We start from the raw sequence: 22,660 nt of genomic DNA on the forward strand, positions 1-22,660 counted from the left end.
TAATCTCAGGTTCTCTTATCAGCCATTTAACACGAAGCACCTGACTGGGTGTCTGTATGGATACCCAGCAGGAAGCTATAACAAAGATATCAGAGTGAACAATTTGAAATTGGGAAAATTGTCAACTTAAGCAGGTATTATTTGCTAACTAATAACTAATAACTTCCACCAGAAGATGGAAGATATTATTAGACCAACTACTTTGTACCATTCCTAGCTTAGAACATGAAGATAAAGATACAAGATAGCAGGGAATGACAGCATAGCTAAATAATTTGAGAGAACTGATTAATTTATTATTATACAATTTTGGAATACATAGCCCCCAAACTCACTGAATGGGACTGTTTCTCCTATAAGCTGATCAGAGTTTGCATATACAGGTAGTCCTCGATTTATGACAATTGAGCCCAGAATTTCTGTTGGTAACTGAGGAAGTTTTTAACTGAATTTTGTCCCATGTTATGATTTTTCTTGCCACCGTTGTTAAGTGAATCGTCTTAGTTATTAAGTTAGTAACATGGTTATTAAGAGAATCTGGCTTCCCTATTGACTTTACCTGTCAGAAGGTTGCAAATGGGGATTATGTCATGCTGGGACACTACATCTGTCACAAATATGAGTCAGTTGCCAAGCATCTAAATTTTGATCATGTGATCATGGGGATGATGTAAGAGTCATAAATGTGAAAAACAGTCATAAGTCTTTTTTTTCCAGTGCTGTTGTAACTCTGAAGTTACTAAATGAACTGTTATAAGTTGAGGACTACCTGTATTCAGATTGTATTTGCTCTTCTATCTGTAGGCTTAACATATAAGACTCACATAGATGCCACAATTTGGTATTTCTCAGCTGCCTTGAGCCTCTGAAAGGTGGGATAAAGATCTAATCCATAAATAAACCAAGTCAATTAAAAACCTAGTGGTTTCATGAACACACCAAGCTAAGTTAATGTTAACATTGGGGAGAGTTTTGTTTTTTTGGGGGGAGGGGAGTTGACTGGATATGGCATGCAAACCCTGACCCTGAGTTAATATATTTCAAAGTATGAGGTAAACCCCAAAAGTGGGTTAATTCATCAACCAGATTAAGAATGTTGTATGAATGCAGTCATGTCATTTCAGAAGTTTGCAGCATTCCTAAAGTAAGTTTAGAAGATTGCTTGAAAACTGGGCACTATTTTTACACTGCCTGTAATCATTTAAACTTACCATGTTTTCTCTGCAGTCATTCCTATTATGAAAAAAATTAAATTCAAGCCATTCAAACAATAAGATACTACTTCCCCAAAATTGGAATGCTTTTTATTTCTCATGTCTAAATCTCACATTGCCCAATTTTATTTCTCTGATGTTTTCTAGAAGTGTGATCCCTGTTGCATGGATAATTAATGGAAAAATTCTGTTGTGTCCTGCCAGCAGAGCTGGCGGCAGACTCGGACAGTGAAGAGATTGGGGAGGAACTTGAGTCAGTCCTGGGGTCTGGGGAAGGCTCTGATAGGTGCTCTGAGTTGGAGGCAGAGATGGGGCCAGGGCCATCTGACATTTATCAGATGCCTTCGGAGTCAGAGATAAGTGGGGAAGAAGAACAGCTGGAGCCTGTTCCAGATGTGCATATGCGCAGAGCTGTCAGGAGAAGGGAACAACTAAGGAACAGGGGTTGATTCAGAAGAAATGGCACAAGTGGACATTGAATGGCACCTCCCATAAGGTATAAATAGGAGCAAAAAGGAGAGGGGTGTTTGCAGGAGACAATTAGTTCGCTTATTACTGTGAAGATTTGCGTATCTGAGTTCGTGCCTCACAGAGATTCCTTGCCAAGTATTTCCTTTTACAGCGTTGCGACTGGAAGCTCTCAGCCTGGCAACTATCCAAGGACTGATAAGGTCTGTTCTTGCACTTAAATCTGGGAAGGATTATTTCCAGGACTTTTCTGGGTGTGAATGCCAGGAATTCACATTGAGCAAATAAAAAGGGTTTTTTTTCAGGACAAGGAGTCAGTTTCATCATTCAGCCTGGGTCAGAACAGATGCAATAGATCAAACCAGATTCTGATTTTGTACTCTCTTCTGCCCACCCTACCCCTGATTCAAAAGTTGCCAGACTTCAAGGAGGACTTGGATCTCTTATGTCCTCTTGAGATTAGAAGACCTGTTTGAGCCAAGAAAGGAAGAGATGGAAATTGATAGAATGGACAGGTATACCTGCAATCATATTTCATAGAGGGAAGGAGTTTGACATGCCCCTGGTGGAGACTGACTCTGAGAAAGAGGAGGAACAGCCAAAAGGGAGTGGAAGGGTGGCTCCAGAGGTTGTGGAGGAGGCTGGGGAAGGGCAGAGGCTGGCTGAGCAGGCAGAGGAGGACCCAGGCCCATCCCCTATCCATCCTAGGGCACGCAGGGAGGAGAGGATAAGGGAAAGACATGGTCTACTCAGGAGGAGAGGGCCTTGATCCTCTTCATGGGATGCAGGTGTGAGAACTGCATAAGGTTTGGACCTGCGTGCTAGCAAACGTTGGAAACAAAGAGTGTTTTATTCCTGGATGAGGTTTATCTTGGTTGGCGTTCTTCCAAGGGACTATATCTGGTTATCTTCTGGAAGTTTGTAATTAATTATCCTGGTCTGTCATGGAACTTTCTTCAGTGCGGTTTTGGTATTTTACTGCTTTGTTATCTGCTCTTTGAGTTTGGACTGTATTTCTTTCGTTTGGAATGTTATTTTGGAAAGAGTTTAATCTCTGTGAACAATTGAACAGTGAAGCCAAGTTGAAGGCATTAAAGGCATTTATTTACGTTTTGGTTTTTGTTACATTTGTGGTACAATTCGGGTCATCACAGGATTCCTGATTGACCAGAACAACCTCTGCCATGGACTGGTTGAAAGAGATATTTCCACGTCATCTTCTTCACCTCCTCCCCAGTGCTGTGCACCTTTGCCCCTCCCCCCATTAGAGGAAACGGGGCCTCTCTCTTTCAGCCAGGTAGATGAGCTCCCTCCATACACCTATGCCTTTGCTTGGCTGGGATCAAATCCTTGCATGTTTTCTCCAGGCTCCTCCCTTCCACTGGGGGGGGAGGATGGGTGAGGGCACCGGCCCTCCTTATTGTTCCTTAGGCAATTACTGGCATCCTTCTTGCTTCTGGGCCTCTGGGCTTTTTGAAAGAGTTTTCCACTTTATGAAATCACTGAGGTTTGGCTTTTGTGCCAAACCAATAGAAGCCAATAGAAATCGCAGGCTCCCTTGATCAGTGTGAAAAAAATAACGGGTTCCCCCTTGAACCTGACATCATCGCCCACCCTTTGGCTCTGCAGTTGCATTCCAGGACTCTCTTCCTTTGCTCAGGCAAAGAAGAAAAGGGCCATTCAGGGCCTGGACCACATAGGTAGCTTTAATTAGACTGATGGAGTCCCTAGAACTGTCTCGTTTCACCCTCCAAATCCCACGGTGAGTTTGCTGTGGCAAATCGTCCTGGGGCGAGTCAACTGAGGTAAGCCGGCTGCAGCGAGTTGTCCTAGTCTGGTGGATATATCAATATATACTGTACACAAAAGATCCTATCCAGGGGTGGGATTCAAATTTCTTAACAACCGGTTCTGTGGGTGTGGCCTAATTTGTGGGTGTGGCTTGGTGGCCTGTAACTGGGTGGGCATGGCTTGCTGACTGGGCATGGCTTGGTGGTCATGTGACTGGGTGGGCATGGCTTGTATGTAAATATAAATATTTATGTAAATATTGATTTTTTTATTAAAAAAGAACAACTTTTACCCAAAAGCAGGCAAAACAGGCAGGCAGATTGAGTTGCTCACAGAATCACAGATTCACTTAGAGATCTATCTATCTGCAATTAGCTATCTAAGTCTGTAACATAAAATTTGCTTGCAAGAAAACTCATAAAATTTGCTAGGAAGCAAACTCACAAAATTAACTCACAACACACCATGTCTGTAAATATTGAATTTTTTATAAAAAAAGAGCAACTTTTACCCCAAAGCAGGCAGGCAAATTGAGTTGCTCACAGAATCACAGATTAACTTAGAGATCTTTCTATCTGCAATCAGCTACTTGTGTCTGCACTGAAAAGTTTCAGTCCTAAGGAAGGTTCGGCTCTGCTTTTAGATTAGCTAGAAAGCAGGAAATCCAAGGATGTCCTGCTTTCTAGCTAATCTAAATCTCCTGGCAGAGCAGAACAACTAATGTTTGTGGGGAGGGGGAAGAAAAAATAGCAACTTACCAAACCAGGCAAGTCGGATGGCTCGCATGCCAGGTAAGGAGTGAGTGGGCAGGGAGGGGAGGGGCCAGCCAGTGGAGCGATTTGCCAGTTTTCTGAACTGGGGACAATCGTGTGTGCAAAATTTGCAAGAAATCATCAGCTGTGCTGCCTGGACAGCTGACAAGCGCTGTGCTCCGGTGCGCAGCGTTTGACAACCTTCTTGTTTCCTGCTTTTTCAACCTCAGTTGTGCTGTGCAAAGCAGCTGAGGAAGGAAAAGCAGGGAATAAAGGACAGCCGGGCAGGTGGGTGGGCCAAACATAGAACTGGTTCGGTGTCAACTGCTCTTAGCAGCTACAGGTTCTATAGAACTGGGCCGAACTGGTAGCACTCCACCCCTGATCCTATCATCATTCCTAGCATAGGAATGGAAAAGATTCATATCAGAATGATCACTCCTAATCCAGATAATAGTTTGCTTTATTATACAACAGCTTATTTGTAAAAAAAAAAAAAATAGGTGAAGAGTATTGGTTGCTAAGCCCATCAATTTACAGTATTTCCATTAGATCACTGAAGAATTATATTTTATGACACTTTATATGACACCTTGGTTGTAATAAAAAGGGAACAACTAGTGAAGACATACGAAACAACATCTTCAAAGGAATAATTTTGACAAGAAGAAAATACCAACACACTATCTTACCTGGAAATTCTCATTTGCAGAGGAAACAATGGCAAATGAATAACACAAGTCTATTGAAAAATAACTTAAACAAACCAATTGCGTTACTAAAATAACAACCAAACCCCTGAAAGTGGAGCTGTGCAAAAACATTATTCAGATTAGCACCAAATACACTGCAGCAACCTAGAATACCAGAAACAGGAAATAGACCGCCCATACAAGATCTTCCAGCAAAATGAATACCCATGCAACTTTATCAAAACGCACCTGACCACTCAACTCACTCCAAGCAAATGGGCACAAGTTATGAAAAGGGTAACACTATATCACAATACTTTTTAAAAAAGTCTCAGAAATAACCAACAACCAAATGCTAATACTGTAGCATCAAATGCTAATATTGTAGACTCAACCAACTAAAGCCATCCAAAACATCTGAAACAAACCAAAACACTGTAATCCAAGAAGAAAAACAAAGTCATTTACAACATATAGTGTAAGTATTATAACACCACAATGTAGGACAGACAGACAGATGACTAGCAGAATGAATCTATGAACACTAACTAGCAGTGAGAAGACACAATGAAAACTACTTAAGTAGGGGGGCGGAGCTGGCATTGTGACAATACGGCATGCGATCTTGGAGGTCTGAGATCGCTGCCGATATCTCTGCTCCTGGACGGTCCTATCGGATCTAAACCGTCCCCAAGAGACGGTGAAAGTGAAGAGCGCATCCTGTCGATCCCAGGGATACTGCAAAGTCCCTGGTAGATCCAGGAGAAGCTCTTCTTGCCAGCGGCAAAGAGGCAGCCATTAAAGCTGCTGAAGTTGGGACAGCTCCGAAACGGAAGAGAACAGAAAGAGAGAGTGCGGCCGGCTTCCGGTTTGCAAGGCTGCGGCGGCGGCAGGAATCCGCGATTGTGCACGGTTCCTGCTGCGCTTGCCGCCGAAGTGCCTCCGATCCAGCTGGATCTGGAGGATATGGTTGCCCCGTAGAGGCAACCGAAGATAGAGGAGATCCGGGTAGGGGCTTGGCGGTATCGCAAACCCCCTCCTCAGCCGGCTAAACTCCTTTTTCCCAAGGCGGTGGAGCGGCGGTCAGCAATGGCCGCCACAAAGAAGCCTGCAGCCGGGTAAGATTGTGCAGGAGGAAGTCGGAGAAAGTGAAAGTTTTTGGCTGAACCGGGACAACAAGGAACCTTTAAACACCCTGGAAATTTAATCGCTTGAATGATACATTGTTTCCCAAGAAGACTGTAAAAGCAACGGAAGAAAATTTGAAAGGGAAAGTTATTTTCTCTCACTCTCCCTCCCCACGGAAATTGCAGATGGAAATCTGAAAAACCTGCTTGGTCACAGAAGGTAACTAAACTTGAAATTTAAAGCCAAGGGGATAAAAGATTTCTGAACATTGGAATTAAAAACTAATTTTTTTTTGCTATAAGTGGGAGGGAAGAGGTAAAGAACTTATTTTAAGATTGTACTGAAGGAGACTGCTTGGAGTTTATAAGACCAGAAATAAATGGCAATAAGACTTCTAAAAAATTACTTTGGAACTGTGTAATTGAATTCTACCCCAGGAAGAGAAAATATAAAAAGAAGAAAGTGCTAAATGAAACAGTTTGTTCTGATTTGGATTGCTTTGTGACTTTGGGATTTTTGGGAACTATTTCTTGAAAGATTAAAAACATTTGGGTTGTTCTTAAAAAAATGGCATTATCTGTTGAAGAATTGCAAATGGAATTTCAAAAGCTAAAAGAAGAGGAACAAGAAGGCAGGGGCTCTTCTGGATCTATTTTTCATTTTTTAGAAATGGCGATTTCTACCTACCAAGAAATACAACAACAAGAAGGCTGGGATGAAGAAGAAGAAGCCATCTTTAATGGACAAATAATCTTAGTTGAGGAAGAAAAGAGAAAGGGGGGAAAGAAAATGGAGAACTCAGAACTTAAAAAGCAACCAAGAAAGGGAAAATAAGATGAAAAATCGATACAATGTCAGAAAGCAACAGAAAGAGAAATACAACAGAGAGGGAAGATTACGAGAGTGGAGTTTGAGAGGGGGGCAAAAAGGCTAGAATTGATAAGAAAGGAAGGGAAAAAGGAAAGAGAAGTCATAAAGGTTTAAAACAAGATGTTAAAAAACAGGTTTTTTTCAGAGACAAAGGGTAAAATATAATTTAAGAAAATGATTCTGCAAAAGTACATAAGACTGTATTGTAGATATTAGTATTTGAAATCGAGTTAGAAAACTGAAATATTATATGAGTTAATAATGCATTAAAGGGAATGTATAAAAAAATTTAAGATTTAACAATAGAGTTTAACTTCCTATGGAATATTGTTTTTACTATATTATAAACTTAATTCTCTTTTTTTTTTTTTATTATTCTAAAATGTAGTACTTAGAATGTACTAAGCAGAATCAGTATGGAAAGTATGTATTATTTTAAGTGTTAAATTTAGGGAAAGATAAAAAGTTGTCATACTTTAACCAGTGATTACAGGAGAAATATTGTATTAGAAAGAAAAGATAAATAGATAATTGAAAGAGAACGGACAAAAGATGCAAGTATAATTATTTAAAGTGAGATGAAATAAATAAAATAGAATTAAGAGAGTGAATAGAAGAGAGAAAATATATAGAAAATATAGAATGTTAAATAAGATATGAAATAGTATATTAAGTGAGCATGAATTTGATTTATGTCTGTACAAAAAGATGTAACCTGGGGTAAGCCGCTTTCCAAAAAGAAGTTTTATGTATTTATGTTTTGTGTTTTGTTTGTCTATGTTTGAATTAATAAAACGCTAGAAGAATGTTGGAAGAGAATAATGAAATTGTAAATAAGACAGATGGATACAATGAATATATACAATCTAAGGCAAAAGAAATATAATTGAATAGAAGGAAAGGGAGAAATAAAGAAAAGTTGGGAAAAGATATAGGGCAGGGGAGGAGGGCCAGCCAGTGGAGCGATTTGCCAGTTTTCTGAACTGGGGACAATCGTGTGTGCAAAATTTGCAAGAACAGCTGACAAGCGCTGTGCTCCGGTGCGCAGCGTTGACAACCTTGTTTCCTGCTTTTTCAACCTCAGTTGTGCTGTGCAAAGCAGCTGAGGAAGGAAAAGCAGGGAATAAAGGACAGCCGGGCAGGTGGGTGGGCCAAACATAGAACTGGTTCGGTGTCAACTGCTCTTAGCAGCTACAGGTTCTATAGAACTGGGCCGAACTGGTAGCACTCCACCCTGATCCTATCATCATTCCTAGATGGAAAAGATTCATATCAGAATGATCACTCCTAATCCAGATAATAATTTGCTTTATTATACAACAGCTTATTTGTAAAAAAAAAAAAAAAATAGGTGAAGAGTATTGGTTGCTAAGCCCATCAATTTACAGTATTTCCATTAGATCACTGAAGAATTATATTTTATGACACTTTATATGACACCTTGGTTGTAATAAAAAGGGAACAACTAGTGAAGACATACGAAACAACATCTTCAAAGGAATAATTTTGACAAGAAGAAAATACCAACATACTATCTTACCTGGAAATTCTCATTTGCAGAGGAAACAATGGCAAATTAATAACACAAGTCTATTGAAAAATAACTTAAACAAACCAATTGCGTTACATAAAATAACAACCAAACCCCTGAAAGTGGAGCTGTGCAAAAACATTATTCAGATTAGCACCAAATACACTGCAGCAACCTAGAATACCAGAAACAGGAAATAGACCGCCCATACAAGATCTTCCAGCAAAATGAATACCCATGCAACTTTATCAAAAAGCACCTGACCACTCAACTCACTCCAAGCAAATGGGCACAAGTTATGAAAAGGGTAACACTATATCACAATACTTTTTTTAAAAGTTTCAGAAATAACCAACAACCAAATGCTAATACTGTAGCATCAAATGCTAATATTGTAGACTCAACCAACTAAAGCCCTTCAAAACATCTGAAACAAACCAAAACACTGTAATCCAAGAAGAAAAACAAAGTCATTTACAACATATAGTGTATTATAACACCACAATGTAGGACAGACAGACAGATGACTAGCAGAATGCATCTATGAACACTAACTAGCAGTGAGAAGACACAATGAAAACTACTTAAGTAGGGGGGTGGAGCTGGCATTGTGACGATACGGCATGCGATCTTGGAGGTCTGAGATCGCTGCCGATATCTCTGCTCCTGGACAGTCCTATCGGATCTAAACCGTCCCCAAGAGACGGTGAAAGTGAAGAGCGCATCCTGTCGATCCCAGGGATACTGCAAAGTCCCTGGTAGATCCAGGAGAAGCTCTTCTTGCCAGCGGCAAAGAGGCAGCCATTAAAGCTGCTGAAGTTGGGACAGCTCCGAAACGGAAGAGAACAGAAAGAGAGAGTGCAGACGGCTTCCGGTTTGCAAGGCTGCGGCGGCGGCAGGAATCCGCGATCGTGCACGGTTCCTGCTGTGCTTGCCGCCGAAGTGCCTCCGATCCAGCTGGATCTGGAGGATATGGTTGCCCCGTAGAGGCAACCGAAGATAGAGGAGATCCGGGTAGGGGCTTGGGGGTATCGCAAACCCCTCCTCAGCCGGCTAAACTCCTTTTTCCCAAGGCGGTGGAGCGGCGGTCGGCAATGGCCGCCACAAAAAGCCTGCAGCCGGGTAAGATTGTGCAGGAGGAAGTCGGAGAAAGTGAAAGTTTTTGGCTGAACCGGGACAACAAGGAACCTTTAAACACCCTGGAAATTTAATCGCTTGAATGATACATTGTTTCCCAAGAAGACTGTAAAAGTGGCGGAAGAAAATTTGAAAGGAAAGTTATTTTCTCTCACTCTCCCTCCCACAGAAATTGCAGATGGAAATCTGAAAACCTGCTTGGGCACAGAAGGTAACTAAACTTGAAATTTAAAGCCAAGGGGATAAAAGATTTCTGAACGTTGGAATTAAACACTAATTTTTTTTTGCTATAAGTGGGAGGGAAGAGGTAAAGAACTTATTTTAAGATTGTACTGAAGGAGACTGCTTGGAGTTTATAAGACCAGAAATAAATGGAAATAAGACTTCTAAAAATTACTTTGGAACTGTGTAATTGAATTCTACCCCAGGAAGAGAAAATATAAAAAGAAGAAAGTGCTAAATGAAACAGTTTGTTCTGATTTGGATTGCTTTGTGACTTTGGGATTTTTGGGAACTATTTCTTGAAAGATTAAAAACATTTGGGTTGTTCTTAAAAAAATGGCATTATCTGTTGAAGAATTGCAAATGGAATTTCAAAAGCTAAAAGAAGAGGAACAAGAAGGCAAGGGCTCTTCTGGATCTATTTTTCATTTTTTAGAAATGGCGATTTCTACCTACCAAGAAATACAACAACAAGAAGGCTGGGATGAAGAAGAAGAAGCCATCTTTAATGGACAAATAATCTTAGTTGAGGAAGAAAACACAAAGGGGGGAAAGAAAATGGAAAACTCAGAACTTAAAAAAGCAACCAAGAAAGGGAAAAATAAGATGAAAAATCGATACAATGTCAGAAAGCAACAGAAAAGAGAAATACAACAGAGAGGGAAGATTACGAGAGTGGAGTTTGAGAGATGGGGGGGCAAAAAGGCTAGAATTGATAAGAAAGGAAGGGAAAAAGGAAAGAGAAGTCATAAAGGTTTAAAACAAGATGTTAAAAAACAGGTTTTTTTCAGAGACAAAGGGTAAAATATAATTTAAGAAAATGATTCTGCAAAAGTACATAAGACTGTATTGTAGATATTAGTATTTGAAATCGAGTTAGAAAACTGAAATATTATATGAGTTAATAATGCATTAAAGGGAATGTATAAAATTTTTTTAAGATTTAACAATAGAGTTTAACTTCCTATGGAATATTGTTTTTACTATATTATAAACTTAATTCTCTTTTTTTGTTTTATTATTCTAAAATGTAGTACTTAGAATGTACTAAGCAGAATCAGTATGGAAAGTATGTATTATTTTAAGTGTTAAATTTAGGGGAAAGATAAAAAGTTGTCATACTTTAACCAGTGATTACAGGAGAAATATTGTATTAGAAAGAAAAGATAAATAGATAATTGAAAGAGAACGGACAAAAGATGCAAGTATAATTATTTAAACTGAGATGAAATAAATAAAATAGAATTAAGAGAGTGAATAGAAGAGAGAAAATATATAGAAAATATAGAATGTTAAATAAGATATGAAATAGTATATTAAGTGAGCATGAATTTGATTTATGTCTGTACAAAAAGATGTAACCTGGGGTAAGCCGCTTTCCAAAAAGAAGTTTTATGTATTTATGTTTTGTGTTTTGTTTGTCTATGTTTGAATTAATAAAACGCTAGAAGAATGTTGGAAGAGAATAATGAAATTGTAAATAAGACAGATGGATACAATGAATATATACAATCTAAGGCAAAAGAAATATAATTGAATAGAAGGAAAGGGAGAAATAAAGAGAAGTTGGGAAAAGATATGAAGTTGAACAGATAAGATAAATATACATATTAAACTGTGCTTGTATGGAAATGTGATAATTTGGAATTATCCTGTCTTTAAATAACATGTTTTATTTGTTTTTCAGAAAAGATGTCTTATGTTATTATATTCTACGTTTTGTTTGTTTGTGTATTGTTTTGAAAAATTAATAAAATTTGTTTAAAAAAAAGAAAGAGAGAGAGAGTGCGCCGGTTTGGTGAGGACTTTTTCTTTATTCTAAGATCTGAAAGGACACCCTAAGGAAAAGAAAGAATCTGTAAAAGTTTTGACAGAAGTGATTAAGCGGCTATTTTAAACAGGAATGTCAAAGTAATGTTTTTGACATTAGAAGGACATGATTTGTTGTTGGGGTGACATGCTTTTTACGGTATAAAGGAACTAAAACACAGGGGTATTTTAGAAGACATTATATACGGGAGTCTCTGTGGTTAAACTGGGAGAAGATTAAAAGACAATGTTATTTGAAAATTCCAGTCTGGCTATCGACTATTGAAGCATTTTCTTATCCTATAATATAATATACAAAAAGGAACAAACAGTTAGATATGGTGAAATATTGAATGAAAAGGGTGAACTCAAATCTATACAAAAACTAGAGGAACAAGGTATAAAGATGAATTGGTTTTCATATGCGCAAATGGGGGGGACGAGCGGTCTGCCACCTCCAAGTGGTGTCCCCTGGATGCGCGAAGCCGTTAAACGCTGACCGTAACTGAGAGCAGACCCTCCGATGACAGGCCCACGCGACAGGCCGGCTGGAGTATTCAAATGCCACATCAACATGGTGGAAACGTCCACTACAGAACACACGCCCAATGCTACCGCGTTCGGGGAACCGACGGGCGCAGGGAGACCATTGGTCTGCGTCAAAAATCAACGAAATGGTCCACGCAGAAAGCACGGCGCACTTGCACCGTGTGAGAAAGCTATGGCGGCCGCGTCCGGGTCTGACGCGCACGGAGACTACCCGATCCGTGTGAAAAATCGCAAGCGGGGAACAGAGGACTGCCAGACGCTCAAGGTGGCCACCTGGAACGTGGATTCGCTGACTGGACGCTCGACCGAGATCGTCAGGGCCATGCGGGACCGGAAGCTGGACATCTGCTGCCTCCAGGAAACTCGCTGGAAGGGCAACAAGGCTACGACTATAGACGGCTATAAGATCATATACACCAGCTGTAAGGAAAACCGCGGCGGTGTAGCTGTGGTTGTCAGTCCCAGCTGGCAAAGCTCCGTTGCAGAAGTTAAGCGCCTCACAGAACGACTGATGATAATCGTCGTAGCGATCGAGAGGCAGCGCCACACATCTTGTCCGCCTACGCCCCTCAGACCGGATGTCACGAGGAGGAGAAGGATACCTTCTGGGAACTGCTCGATATCCAACTCAGGCAGATCCCATACGAAGACGACATCATCATCTCTGGCGACCTGAATGGTCACATAGGGCGGGACAAAAACGGACATCAGTGCCACGGTGGGCACAGCACAGGCGATATGAATGAGAATGGCCAGAGGATCCTGGACTTTGCCGACTCCCATGATATGACCATCACGAACACTTGCTTCATTAGGCGAGAACCCCAACTCCTCACCTACCATAGCAGAAATGGGAGTCACCACACACAGATCGACTACATCATCGTACGACGAGGAGCCGCTAAAAACATGCTCAACGCCAAGGTGTACCCGTACGAATCGAGCAGTCAGCACAGGCCGCTGATGGCGAAGATCAGGATCAGCAAGCCCAAGACCAAGATTGATAAAAAGAATGCAGACCAGCCACGAATCAAGTGGTGGAACCAGAAGAAGATGGCGGGACCCCTCATCAAACCGGAGCAGTTCCTGCAGATGGTTGACGGGCCACAGGAAGCGTGGTCCATGCTGAAGAGCACTGTTCACACTGCCGGCTGCCAACAGCTTGGTTGTACCAAGCCAGGACGGAGACGCATCGAACGAGATACATGGCTCTGGACACCGAAAGTACAAGATGCCGTGCACCTGAAGAAACGGCTCTACAAGGCCTTTCTTCAGCACAAGACCAGTGAGAAGCTCTGCGAGTACAAGGCGGCCAAAAAGGCAGCCAAGAAAGCAGTAGTGACAGCCAGAAGCTCCCACTACGACGACATCTACGAGAAGCTGAACACGCGAGAAGGCGAGAATGAGATCTACCGCCTAGCCAAAAGCAGACACAGGAAGACCCTGGACATTGACCAGTTTCATGGAATCAACGACGAAAGGGGAAATTTGATCGTCAACCCCAGAGACGCTGCCGAGAGGTGGCGGCAATACTTCGAGAAGATCTTCACCGAGGAGTTCCCACACCCACCTAACCCCACGAGGTGACCCCGTCGAAGGCCCAGTCTCAGGCATTCACGCCAGCGAGGTCACCGATGCCATCAAGGCCATGAAAAACGGTAAGGCAACAGGACCAGACGACATCCCTGCCGACTTCTGGAAAAAGGCACTACCGGGCTCGGCATTGTGGCTGTGCGAGCTGTTCAACAACATCGTCTCCACGGGAAAAGTGCCACACGACTGGTACCGCAGCACCACTGTTCCGATCTGGAAGGGAAAGGGCAGCCCAGCGGACTGCTCTAACTACAGACCGGTCAGGTTACTGTCACACACTATGAAGATCTTCGAACGCGTCCTCGATAAGCGCATTCGGGACATCGTCGACATCAGCGTCAACCAGGCCGGATTCATCAAGAACTGCGGCACCACCGACGCCATTTTCGGTGTGCGGATGCTGATGGAGGCTCACAGAGAGAAGAAAATCCCGCTCCACACCGCCTTCTTGGACTTGGAAAAGGCCTTCGATCGAGTCCCACGATCTCATCTGGTACGCACTGCGAGATCACGGCGTGCCCGAGCTGCTCGTACAATGGGCCCAACTCCTATACAGATGTCACAAAAGCCGTGTAAAAGCGGCAGCTGGGATATCAGAGGAGTTCAATATCACCGTCGGCGTACACCAGGGCTCTGCTCTCTCACCACTGCTGTTCATTCTGGTGATGGACACAATTACACATGACCTGTACACGCCCGCCCCATGGACGCTGCTCTACGCCGATGATGTGTTCCTGGCCAACCTGTGCAAGGCTGAACTCGAGCACCTAGTCCAACAGTGGCACGACCGCCTCGAGCAGTTCGGGCTCCGGTTGAACCTAAAGAAGTCCGAATACCTGACCACTGACAACGAAACGACAGGCTCCATCCACGTGAACGGGCAGGAGCTACCGCGCGCCTCCACCTTCAAGTACCTGGGAACTACTCTTGGGGAAGAAGGCCTATTACAAACTGAGGTGGCAGCCAGGATCAACGCAGCGTGGGGCAAATGGAAGTCCGTCATGGGCGTCCTCTGTGACAAGAAGATGCCGATGCGCCTGAAGGCGAAAATCTATAACTCTGTGGTGCGCCCCGTGGCCATATACGGCGCAGAGTGCTGGCCGACGACCAAAGAAGTCGAAAGCAGACTCCAGACAATGGAGATGCGAATGCTCCGATGGTCGGTAGGCCTCACCCTACTCGATCGCGTCAGGAACGAAGAAGTGCGTAGACGGTTCAACGTCGTGCCCATCCCCACGGTCATGAGGCAGTCCCGGCTACGATGGTTCGGCCATGTGAGTCGCGCCAAGGAAGAATCCATCATCAAACCTGCGATGAAGGTGACTGTCGGAGGAGCGAGACCGCGCGGTAGACCTAAGCAACGCTGGATGGACACGATCAAGGCCGACCTAGAGATCGCGAAGGCAGACCCGACATACGTGGCAGACAGAGAGGCGTGGAAGCAATACTCAAGGACATTAGCGGACCTCGCCAGAGCGCGAGACAAACGCTGAAGAAAAAGAAGAAGAAGAAGGTTTTCATATGCGCAAATACATTCAAGGTATGATAAAGATTCTAAAATGGAAGGTTTCTATGATAAATTGACTGATCTAGATAAGATTTTGACAGGTACTGATTAAAAGGTGATTAAAAATTGTATGGATATTTATTAGAAATTAAATTAGAAGAAGAACAAGTTAAAGAAACTATGATTGCTTGGGGGAAGAATTTTGGATATGGGATCGATTTAGAGAAATGGCAAAAATTGTGGTCTCAAAATTATAAAATGACAATGTCAACAGCATATAAAGAAAATTTGCATAAGATGTTTTATAGGTGGCATTTTCCCCTGACAAGAATAGCAAGAATGTTCAAGAATAAATCCGAAAAATGTTGGAAATGTCATCAGACACCCGGCTCATATTACCATATGTGGTGGACTTGTGCGGATGCTAAAAAATACTGGACTAAAATCCACATGTGGTTGGAAAAAATGACAAAAAAAACATATAGACTTGAAACCAGAGATATTTTTATTGGGAATTTTACCTGAAATATATAGTAAAGACTTGAAATACCTGACTGTAAATGTATTAACAGCGGCTAGGATTGTATTTTCTAAAAATTGGAAAAATGAGAAAATACCATCACAGGAGGAAATCATAAAGAAAATATCGGAATGTGCTGAAATGAGTAGATTAACATTTGAAATTAGAGAACAAGAGGATAAACAATTTTATAAAATTTGGGATCTATTCTATCAATGGTTAGACAATAAAATACAGTAATGAAATATGTAGACTTTTAGAAAATAATAAATATATAAAGATGTATTTCTTTCTTATTATATCTACAAAATGATTTTAGGATAGATTTGGGATGATAATATGAACTGTTATAAAACAAACTAAGTAAATTATGATCATCTTGTAAAACATGAATGAATAAAAGTATAGTCAAATGATTGATTAATAATGATACTGGTATTTAATTTTTGATTGAAAATATGAGATTATATGCAATGTAACTGTAATTGAAGACTATGAAATGGAAGCACAAAACAATTTGTAAACCAACCGGCACACTGTATGCACACATATGGAAGATGGCTTGATGTTTTTATGTTTTGTTTGTTTATGTTTGTTTTTAAAAACCAATAAAAATTAAAAAGAAAAAAGAAAACTACTTGAGTTCACAACACATGGACAGACTCAACCTCAGTTTCAACTAAGGAACGTTTAGCATTTTAGATGAAATCAAAATCAAAAATGCTAGGAAATACCTGGAAGCTTCACATTCAGATTAATTAGACATCAACAGACACGTAGGAAATAAACCATATTTATAACCATTCAAAAGAGACAATAAAAAAGCTAAGAAGGAAACAGAAAAGACCAGAACACATCCTCTCCAGCAGCCAACATCCAGATAAAAAGTGTTTAACATGAGACAAACAATTAAGCAGAAAACAATGCTCTCTAGTCAAGGAACTATCAAGGAGAAAAACCAGACCATCACCAAACTGGTAGGCAAGCATATAAAAATGGAAAGCAAAACGCATACTCACATTGATGTTATTATCTAGGTGGGTACTGAAATATCTGCAAGCAAACAATCAAGCTCAGAGAACACCAAGGATTCCACAATTGTTCAGCATTCATAGACAAATGCAAAGAATCAGTTTATAAATCCCACTGAAGATTATCTATCCAACCCTGGAATATTCAACTAGATAGTGTACTCTAATCCAATCTAACTGATCAATAGCTTGTTTCTCTGATAACAATCTTCCTGGAGGTCTTTGAGGTGGGACAAAGTTTATTTATTTACTCATTCATTCAATTTGTATGGCTGCCCACCTCAACAATGGTAAACAATCATAAAATATATTATAATCAAATTTCCATCATAATACAAAAGTCAAAATGTACACAGCAGCCAAGGAGAATGTTGCTTGGTTTTAGGATAGTGATAAGGAGGGATATGCATGGAATATTATATTCAGATATTAATACATATGGTATTTCATTTTGTGAACCTGGGTGTGAGAGGTGTTTTAATTTTTAAACTGAAATAAAAGAAAAACTGTGCCCATCTGATCCGATGAGATCTGAGACATTGTGCCTTTTGAATGTCTTCTAATTCTTTTGTACTTCTACTTGATGGATTGCTCCTTCTAAATGTCTCTTTTACTAGAAAGCTGCTATTATCACAAGTAACACTTTTAATGAAAATGTCATTGTTCCTTAGAGCTGGAAGAAGCAAGCTGGAATGGAACACACATGGCAAGAGATCTTTATCTTGTTTCCATGACTGAAGGAGAATGGTGCCTCATGGAATATCTAAGGCATCTGTTTGCACCATGAAGGGATCGGGGTGGTCTGGATGTCTGAGAAGCAGCTGGAAAACTGATTTTCAGTTCCTAAAATGCAGATTGCTCTTAAGTAGACCATTCTAACATGTCTTTTCTTTAGAAGTTATGACAGATATCCTGAGCATTCTACAAAATTAAGAAAGTACTTTCCACAAAAATTTACAATTAACCAAATATTCCTTCATATTTCTAGCTGCTTATCATGATTGTAAAGATTGAATTTATGTAGGATTACCGTATATGCCGGCGTATAAGACGACCCGGCGTATAAGACGACCCCCCAACATTTCCACTCAAAATATAGTTTGTTATATACTCGCCCCCTCTTCCGCACGCCTTCCACTTTTGCACTTTTTTTTTTTTTTGAGGCACTTTTGTGCACCGTGAAGCGAATCCGTGAAGCCGAAAGGAGCAGCCAGCCTTCTCCCAGCTCCCAAGGAAGCAGGCTCGCACCGCCCGGGCTCCGCTGAGGTATCCGGCTGGGGCTGTCAGGAGTTGTTACCGCTGGCTCCAGTCCGCGTTGCCTCGGGAAGGAAAGGCAAAAAGGAAGAGCGCGGCGGCGCTTGCAATGGCAGCAGCGGCTCCTGGTTTTGCCTTTCCTTCCCGAGGCAACGCGGACTGGAGCCACGCTGAGCTGCGGAGGCCGCGCGGAGCCGCGCCAGCGGTAACAACTCCTGACAGCCCCAGCCGATACCTCAGCGGAGCTCAGCGGTGCGAGCCTCGCTTCTTGGGAGCTGGAGAAGGCTGGCTGCTCCTTCGACTCACGGGATCGCTTCCACGGTGCGCAAAGTGCCTCAGCGCGGGCAGCCGCAGTGCTTCCCAATTACTATTTGCCGGCGTATAAGATGACCCGGCATATAAGATACCCCCAATTGGAGGCATGTTTTTCAGGGCAAAAAAGTCATCTTATACGCCAGCAAATACGGTATTTGTATTCCTTCTGTAGTTTCTATAGCCCAAATAATCCAACGAGGGAATCCATTTTTACATGTTAACAAATAGTTTTGTTTACAGTGGCCAAGCTATCTTTAAGGTGATAGCAAAAATGAGTCTTTAAGTATGTCATCCAAATGTATGTCTACATATTTATTCAAAATATCAAAAGATATTTCAAAAATCTGGAGAAGACCATGTCATAATTAACCAATTATGCCAAATTTAATCAATTCAACCAAAGGACATCACTCCAATCTTACCATACCTAGTATTAGAGGTAATTAAGTATTCATGACCCTCTTTCATTTCAATTAATTGTATTGCCCCTCAAGTCCAATTTTTTGAAAATGCATGGTTTATTTGAAGGCGGTCCAGTATATCTGAAGAGGTAGGAAACAATGATCCTTAATGCTTACACTGTTCAGGAGCATATGACCATATACATAAATATCTCTCTAAGGACAAAAAATGTGGATAGAAATTCTGGAGGCAAATATAACTTTCTTCAGATTGTCATTCAGAATACACCTTCTAAGTGGCTAGCTTTTAAGTAGGTACAGAATATTCCTAACTGTGAACTGAATTTCTGCCTTCAAGTTGATGTATTCCTGATTTCAAATTGATAGTACAATCACACGTTTGAGAAAGTAATGCAGGTGCTCCTTCCACCTCCAAGACATCAGCAAACTGCATACCTTTCTGGAAAAAGGGGATTCATAGAGCTGAACATAAGAGGTGGAAGGATGAGAGTGAGAAGCTTGAGGTGGAAAAGAAAATTATCCTTGCTCTCAGTGAACATCTGGATTATGTTCTGTGCCCAATAATTTCCCAGCTGAGTGGGAACATATAAGGAATCTGTAATATAGAGTGCCAAGACTTTTGTATGATCATTTATTGCCATTTGTTAGAGGTTGTGCACTGCAAAACAGAACTTTGAAATCCTTGCCTGTTAGTTGTTTCCACAAGCATAGGTTTCTCTAATAACTAAGTGGCCAAGTGTTGCACTGCGGTCTCATCTAAGAAAGTCTAGAAGAGATGGGATGTATTTCAGAACTTAAGGCTGGCCAGAAAGTAACAAGGACAACAAAGTTGGCTGTTGTTGATAATCTATGCTCTTCTTAATTGTTTGAGGACCTACTTGCCAAGCACCTGGGAGAAAGGCCAGTGAAGATTCCTGAAGATGAGTCTTCAGAGTGATTGGGACCTCTGCTATGTGATCAGCAGTTCTACAGTTCCGGTATTTAGCTGTTAATCACAAGTCTGTACTTTAACAATGCAAATCTTGGCTAGATGCCCTGGGGCTTCATAATAGAAAGAAAGCAAGGTCTCTCCTTCTGTGCTTCTCTGTTGAGGGCAGATATCTTTTTACTGTTCTTATTCGTAGGAGTTCTCCACTGTAGACATCTGAGGAGGTTACAAAGAGATGGGAGAGTAAAGACAGGATGTAGGATATCCACACCTTACTATTTATTCTATGTGTTAACTCATCATCCATCTATTAGCATGCAGTGTTGGAGCAGTTCTTCCAAATTGTCTCATTAACTCATCTCTCAGTTCATCAGCAAAACTGGTCGTGAAATTGGTCAGAGCAAAATCATTCCTTGCTATATTTCTGTCAAATAATTGAAATTTTGTTATATATTCATGAACCTCCCTGGTTGCTTTATTTTAACTCATGAATTTCTCAGTTTGCCATTGCTCCCTAGCTGAATCCTCAAATGCAGCTTTAAATCTTTGCATGAAGTTCTGGTAATTTTTACAGTAATGGATCATTGCCTTCAGTTTGGCTGTTGTTTCTTTCAGCAAGCTTAGAACAAATGTCACCTTGGAGTGATCTGTAGGAAATTCTGGTGACCCATAATAAACAATTCAAACTGAGTCATAAATGTCATAAATTGGTCTTGGTCTTGTCCAAACCTCTCTGGAAAGCTCTCACGGTAGTGATAGTGAAGGAAATGGCTAGGCTGCAGACTCCACTGAGGCAAGCCTTGCCTCAACTGCTGTGTTAATTGTGCAATGGCATTGTCCAGGTTTGTTATTTGTATATCCACTTTCTGCTGATGTCATAACAATGTTTGAGCAAGTTGTTCTATGCCCAGGCTGTCAAACTCCCGGCCCGTGGGCCAGATGTGTCACGCGCTGGCCACGCCCATGCCCGGTTTAGCGAAGGGGAAAAAGGTGCTGATACATCACGTGTTGCCGCTGGGATGATGTGAGTTTGACACCCCTGTTCTATGGCAATGAGGTAGCCTACAGATCTGAGGACATCTCCATGATCAAAGGGAAGATTCAAAGCATCTCTGATTAAACAACAGTGAATCTTTCAAGATTGGTGTTGGGGCTTCAAGGTAGGCTAGGTCAGGAAACAAACTCTACAACAGTGCTATAGTTGCAGGGTGTAATAACAGAATATTGATAGCTTGACATATATTCTATTCCCCACCTCTTGTACAAATAAAATAAAGGTGGGATACTCCCTTTCAGAGCTAATTGATGTTTATAGCTGTTGAATAACTTCAAGGCGATCTCCAGTCTCCTTTATAACAATGAACAAATAATGATGCAGGCATTTTAAAATTACATTTCCTATTGTCAAGCTTCTACAAGTCTCATGTTCCCACAAAGAACAGAAAAAAGTTCACAAACAATATTGCTGTCAGCTTTGAAATTCAGCTGCCACATAATGGAAGGTGGGTGGAGGAGTTGAAAAGTTCAAGGTTATTCTGTATGTCATACTAAGAAATTCCAGTTGCAGTTAATTGATTCTCGTGATTTATGAAGTGTAGAAGTGGGAGGAGAGAAGATGGATTCTGTGTAAACCACTAGAATACTTTCACTTTGGGAAATTGCCTTAGACGTACCAGATCTGTTCCTAAATAAATCAATTGGAGAGAATATGTCTTGGAGTGATTGATATCATGGATACTTTCTGGATGCCTTACAATTGCAATATTTTCCCTGGGTTTCAAAAATATTTGGAAATGCCTTCTAAACTCATTGTCTTCTAGCATAATCAGGATGCATTGTAGGAAGCTAGATTATACCAGATGTTTTGACATTGTAAAGATACAGTGAAGGGGGGGGGGGGAATGTCCAGACAGTGAAAAGGATAAAAGAAAATTAGAATAGTTAATGGAATCCAGAAAAAAGCTTGTATGGTCAAGATTGTAATTTAGAAATTGGTTAGCTTTCTTTTTCCATTTTAGTTTGATTTAGAATTTGCATTTGGGTAGTTTGTGATCTGTTCCACCATCAGCTCCTGGCCATATCTTTGATGCTATAATTGAGCTCATCCAGTTTCTTTTAGAAATTATACAGTCAATTTGATATTTAATGATATATCTTTATACAAGCATTGTTTTGTTTATTTGAAGACTGTGTTAGCTATGAAAAAAATCATTGGAGTGGCTGAAATTGATTAACTGAACTCTTACTTCGTTTTGCCCTCCTAAGCCTAATTTCATGTTCTAACTTTGGCATTCCATTTTCCAATCACAAGTTGCAAATGTTGCTTGCATGTTCTGTCAATTTCAATTTGATCATGAAACTCATCAACCGCCTTTTCTTTTGCATCACTGGTTGGAGCATAAACTTGAATGATGATCATATCTTTAATAGATATGTCTGTGAAGTCTAATCAATATTATTTGGTCACTGATTGCATTGTAGCCAAGTACTTTTCTTGCTATATCCTTCCTAACTATAAAAGCAACATTGTTTCTTTTTCATTTTTTCATTTTAGTAATAAATGGTGTGATCTTCTAACTGAAAATGTTCAATCCAATTCATCTCAATTCACTGATGCCTAAAATGTCAATTTGTTGTCATTTCATTTTATTTTTCACTGTGCTGAGCTTTTCTGTAATTATGCTTATGTTTCCTGTTTCTACTGTAATTCTATCTTTTGCAGCTTTGAATTTTCTTTTCCTGTATAGCAACATCAGCAACTAGACGTCCTGAAGGCTTTAATCTAGCTATGTCATAAACATTAACCATGGAAACCAGTGATATATTTATTATATTTGTGCCTGTATACAACTTAATAAGCAATAAAAATTAATAGGCACTGTACAAAAAAACAACAGTAGCATATCTCCTGCTGATAGGCTTGCTTT

At 40.8% G+C, this 22,660-nt stretch overlaps 1 protein-coding gene across 1 annotated transcript in view; it reads right to left on the reverse strand.

The window, feature by feature from the left end:
* CACNA1A (calcium voltage-gated channel subunit alpha1 A) overlaps positions 1 to 22,660 on the reverse strand; it is a 361,279-nt gene that overhangs the window by 148,221 nt on the left and 190,398 nt on the right. The window lies entirely within an intron of this gene.

This window comes from Notechis scutatus, chromosome 2, assembly GCF_049901735.1.
Source record: "Notechis scutatus isolate UNSWTSFEM ecotype Mainland chromosome 2, rNotScu1.2, whole genome shotgun sequence".
Taxonomy (NCBI): domain Eukaryota; kingdom Metazoa; phylum Chordata; class Lepidosauria; order Squamata; family Elapidae; genus Notechis; species Notechis scutatus.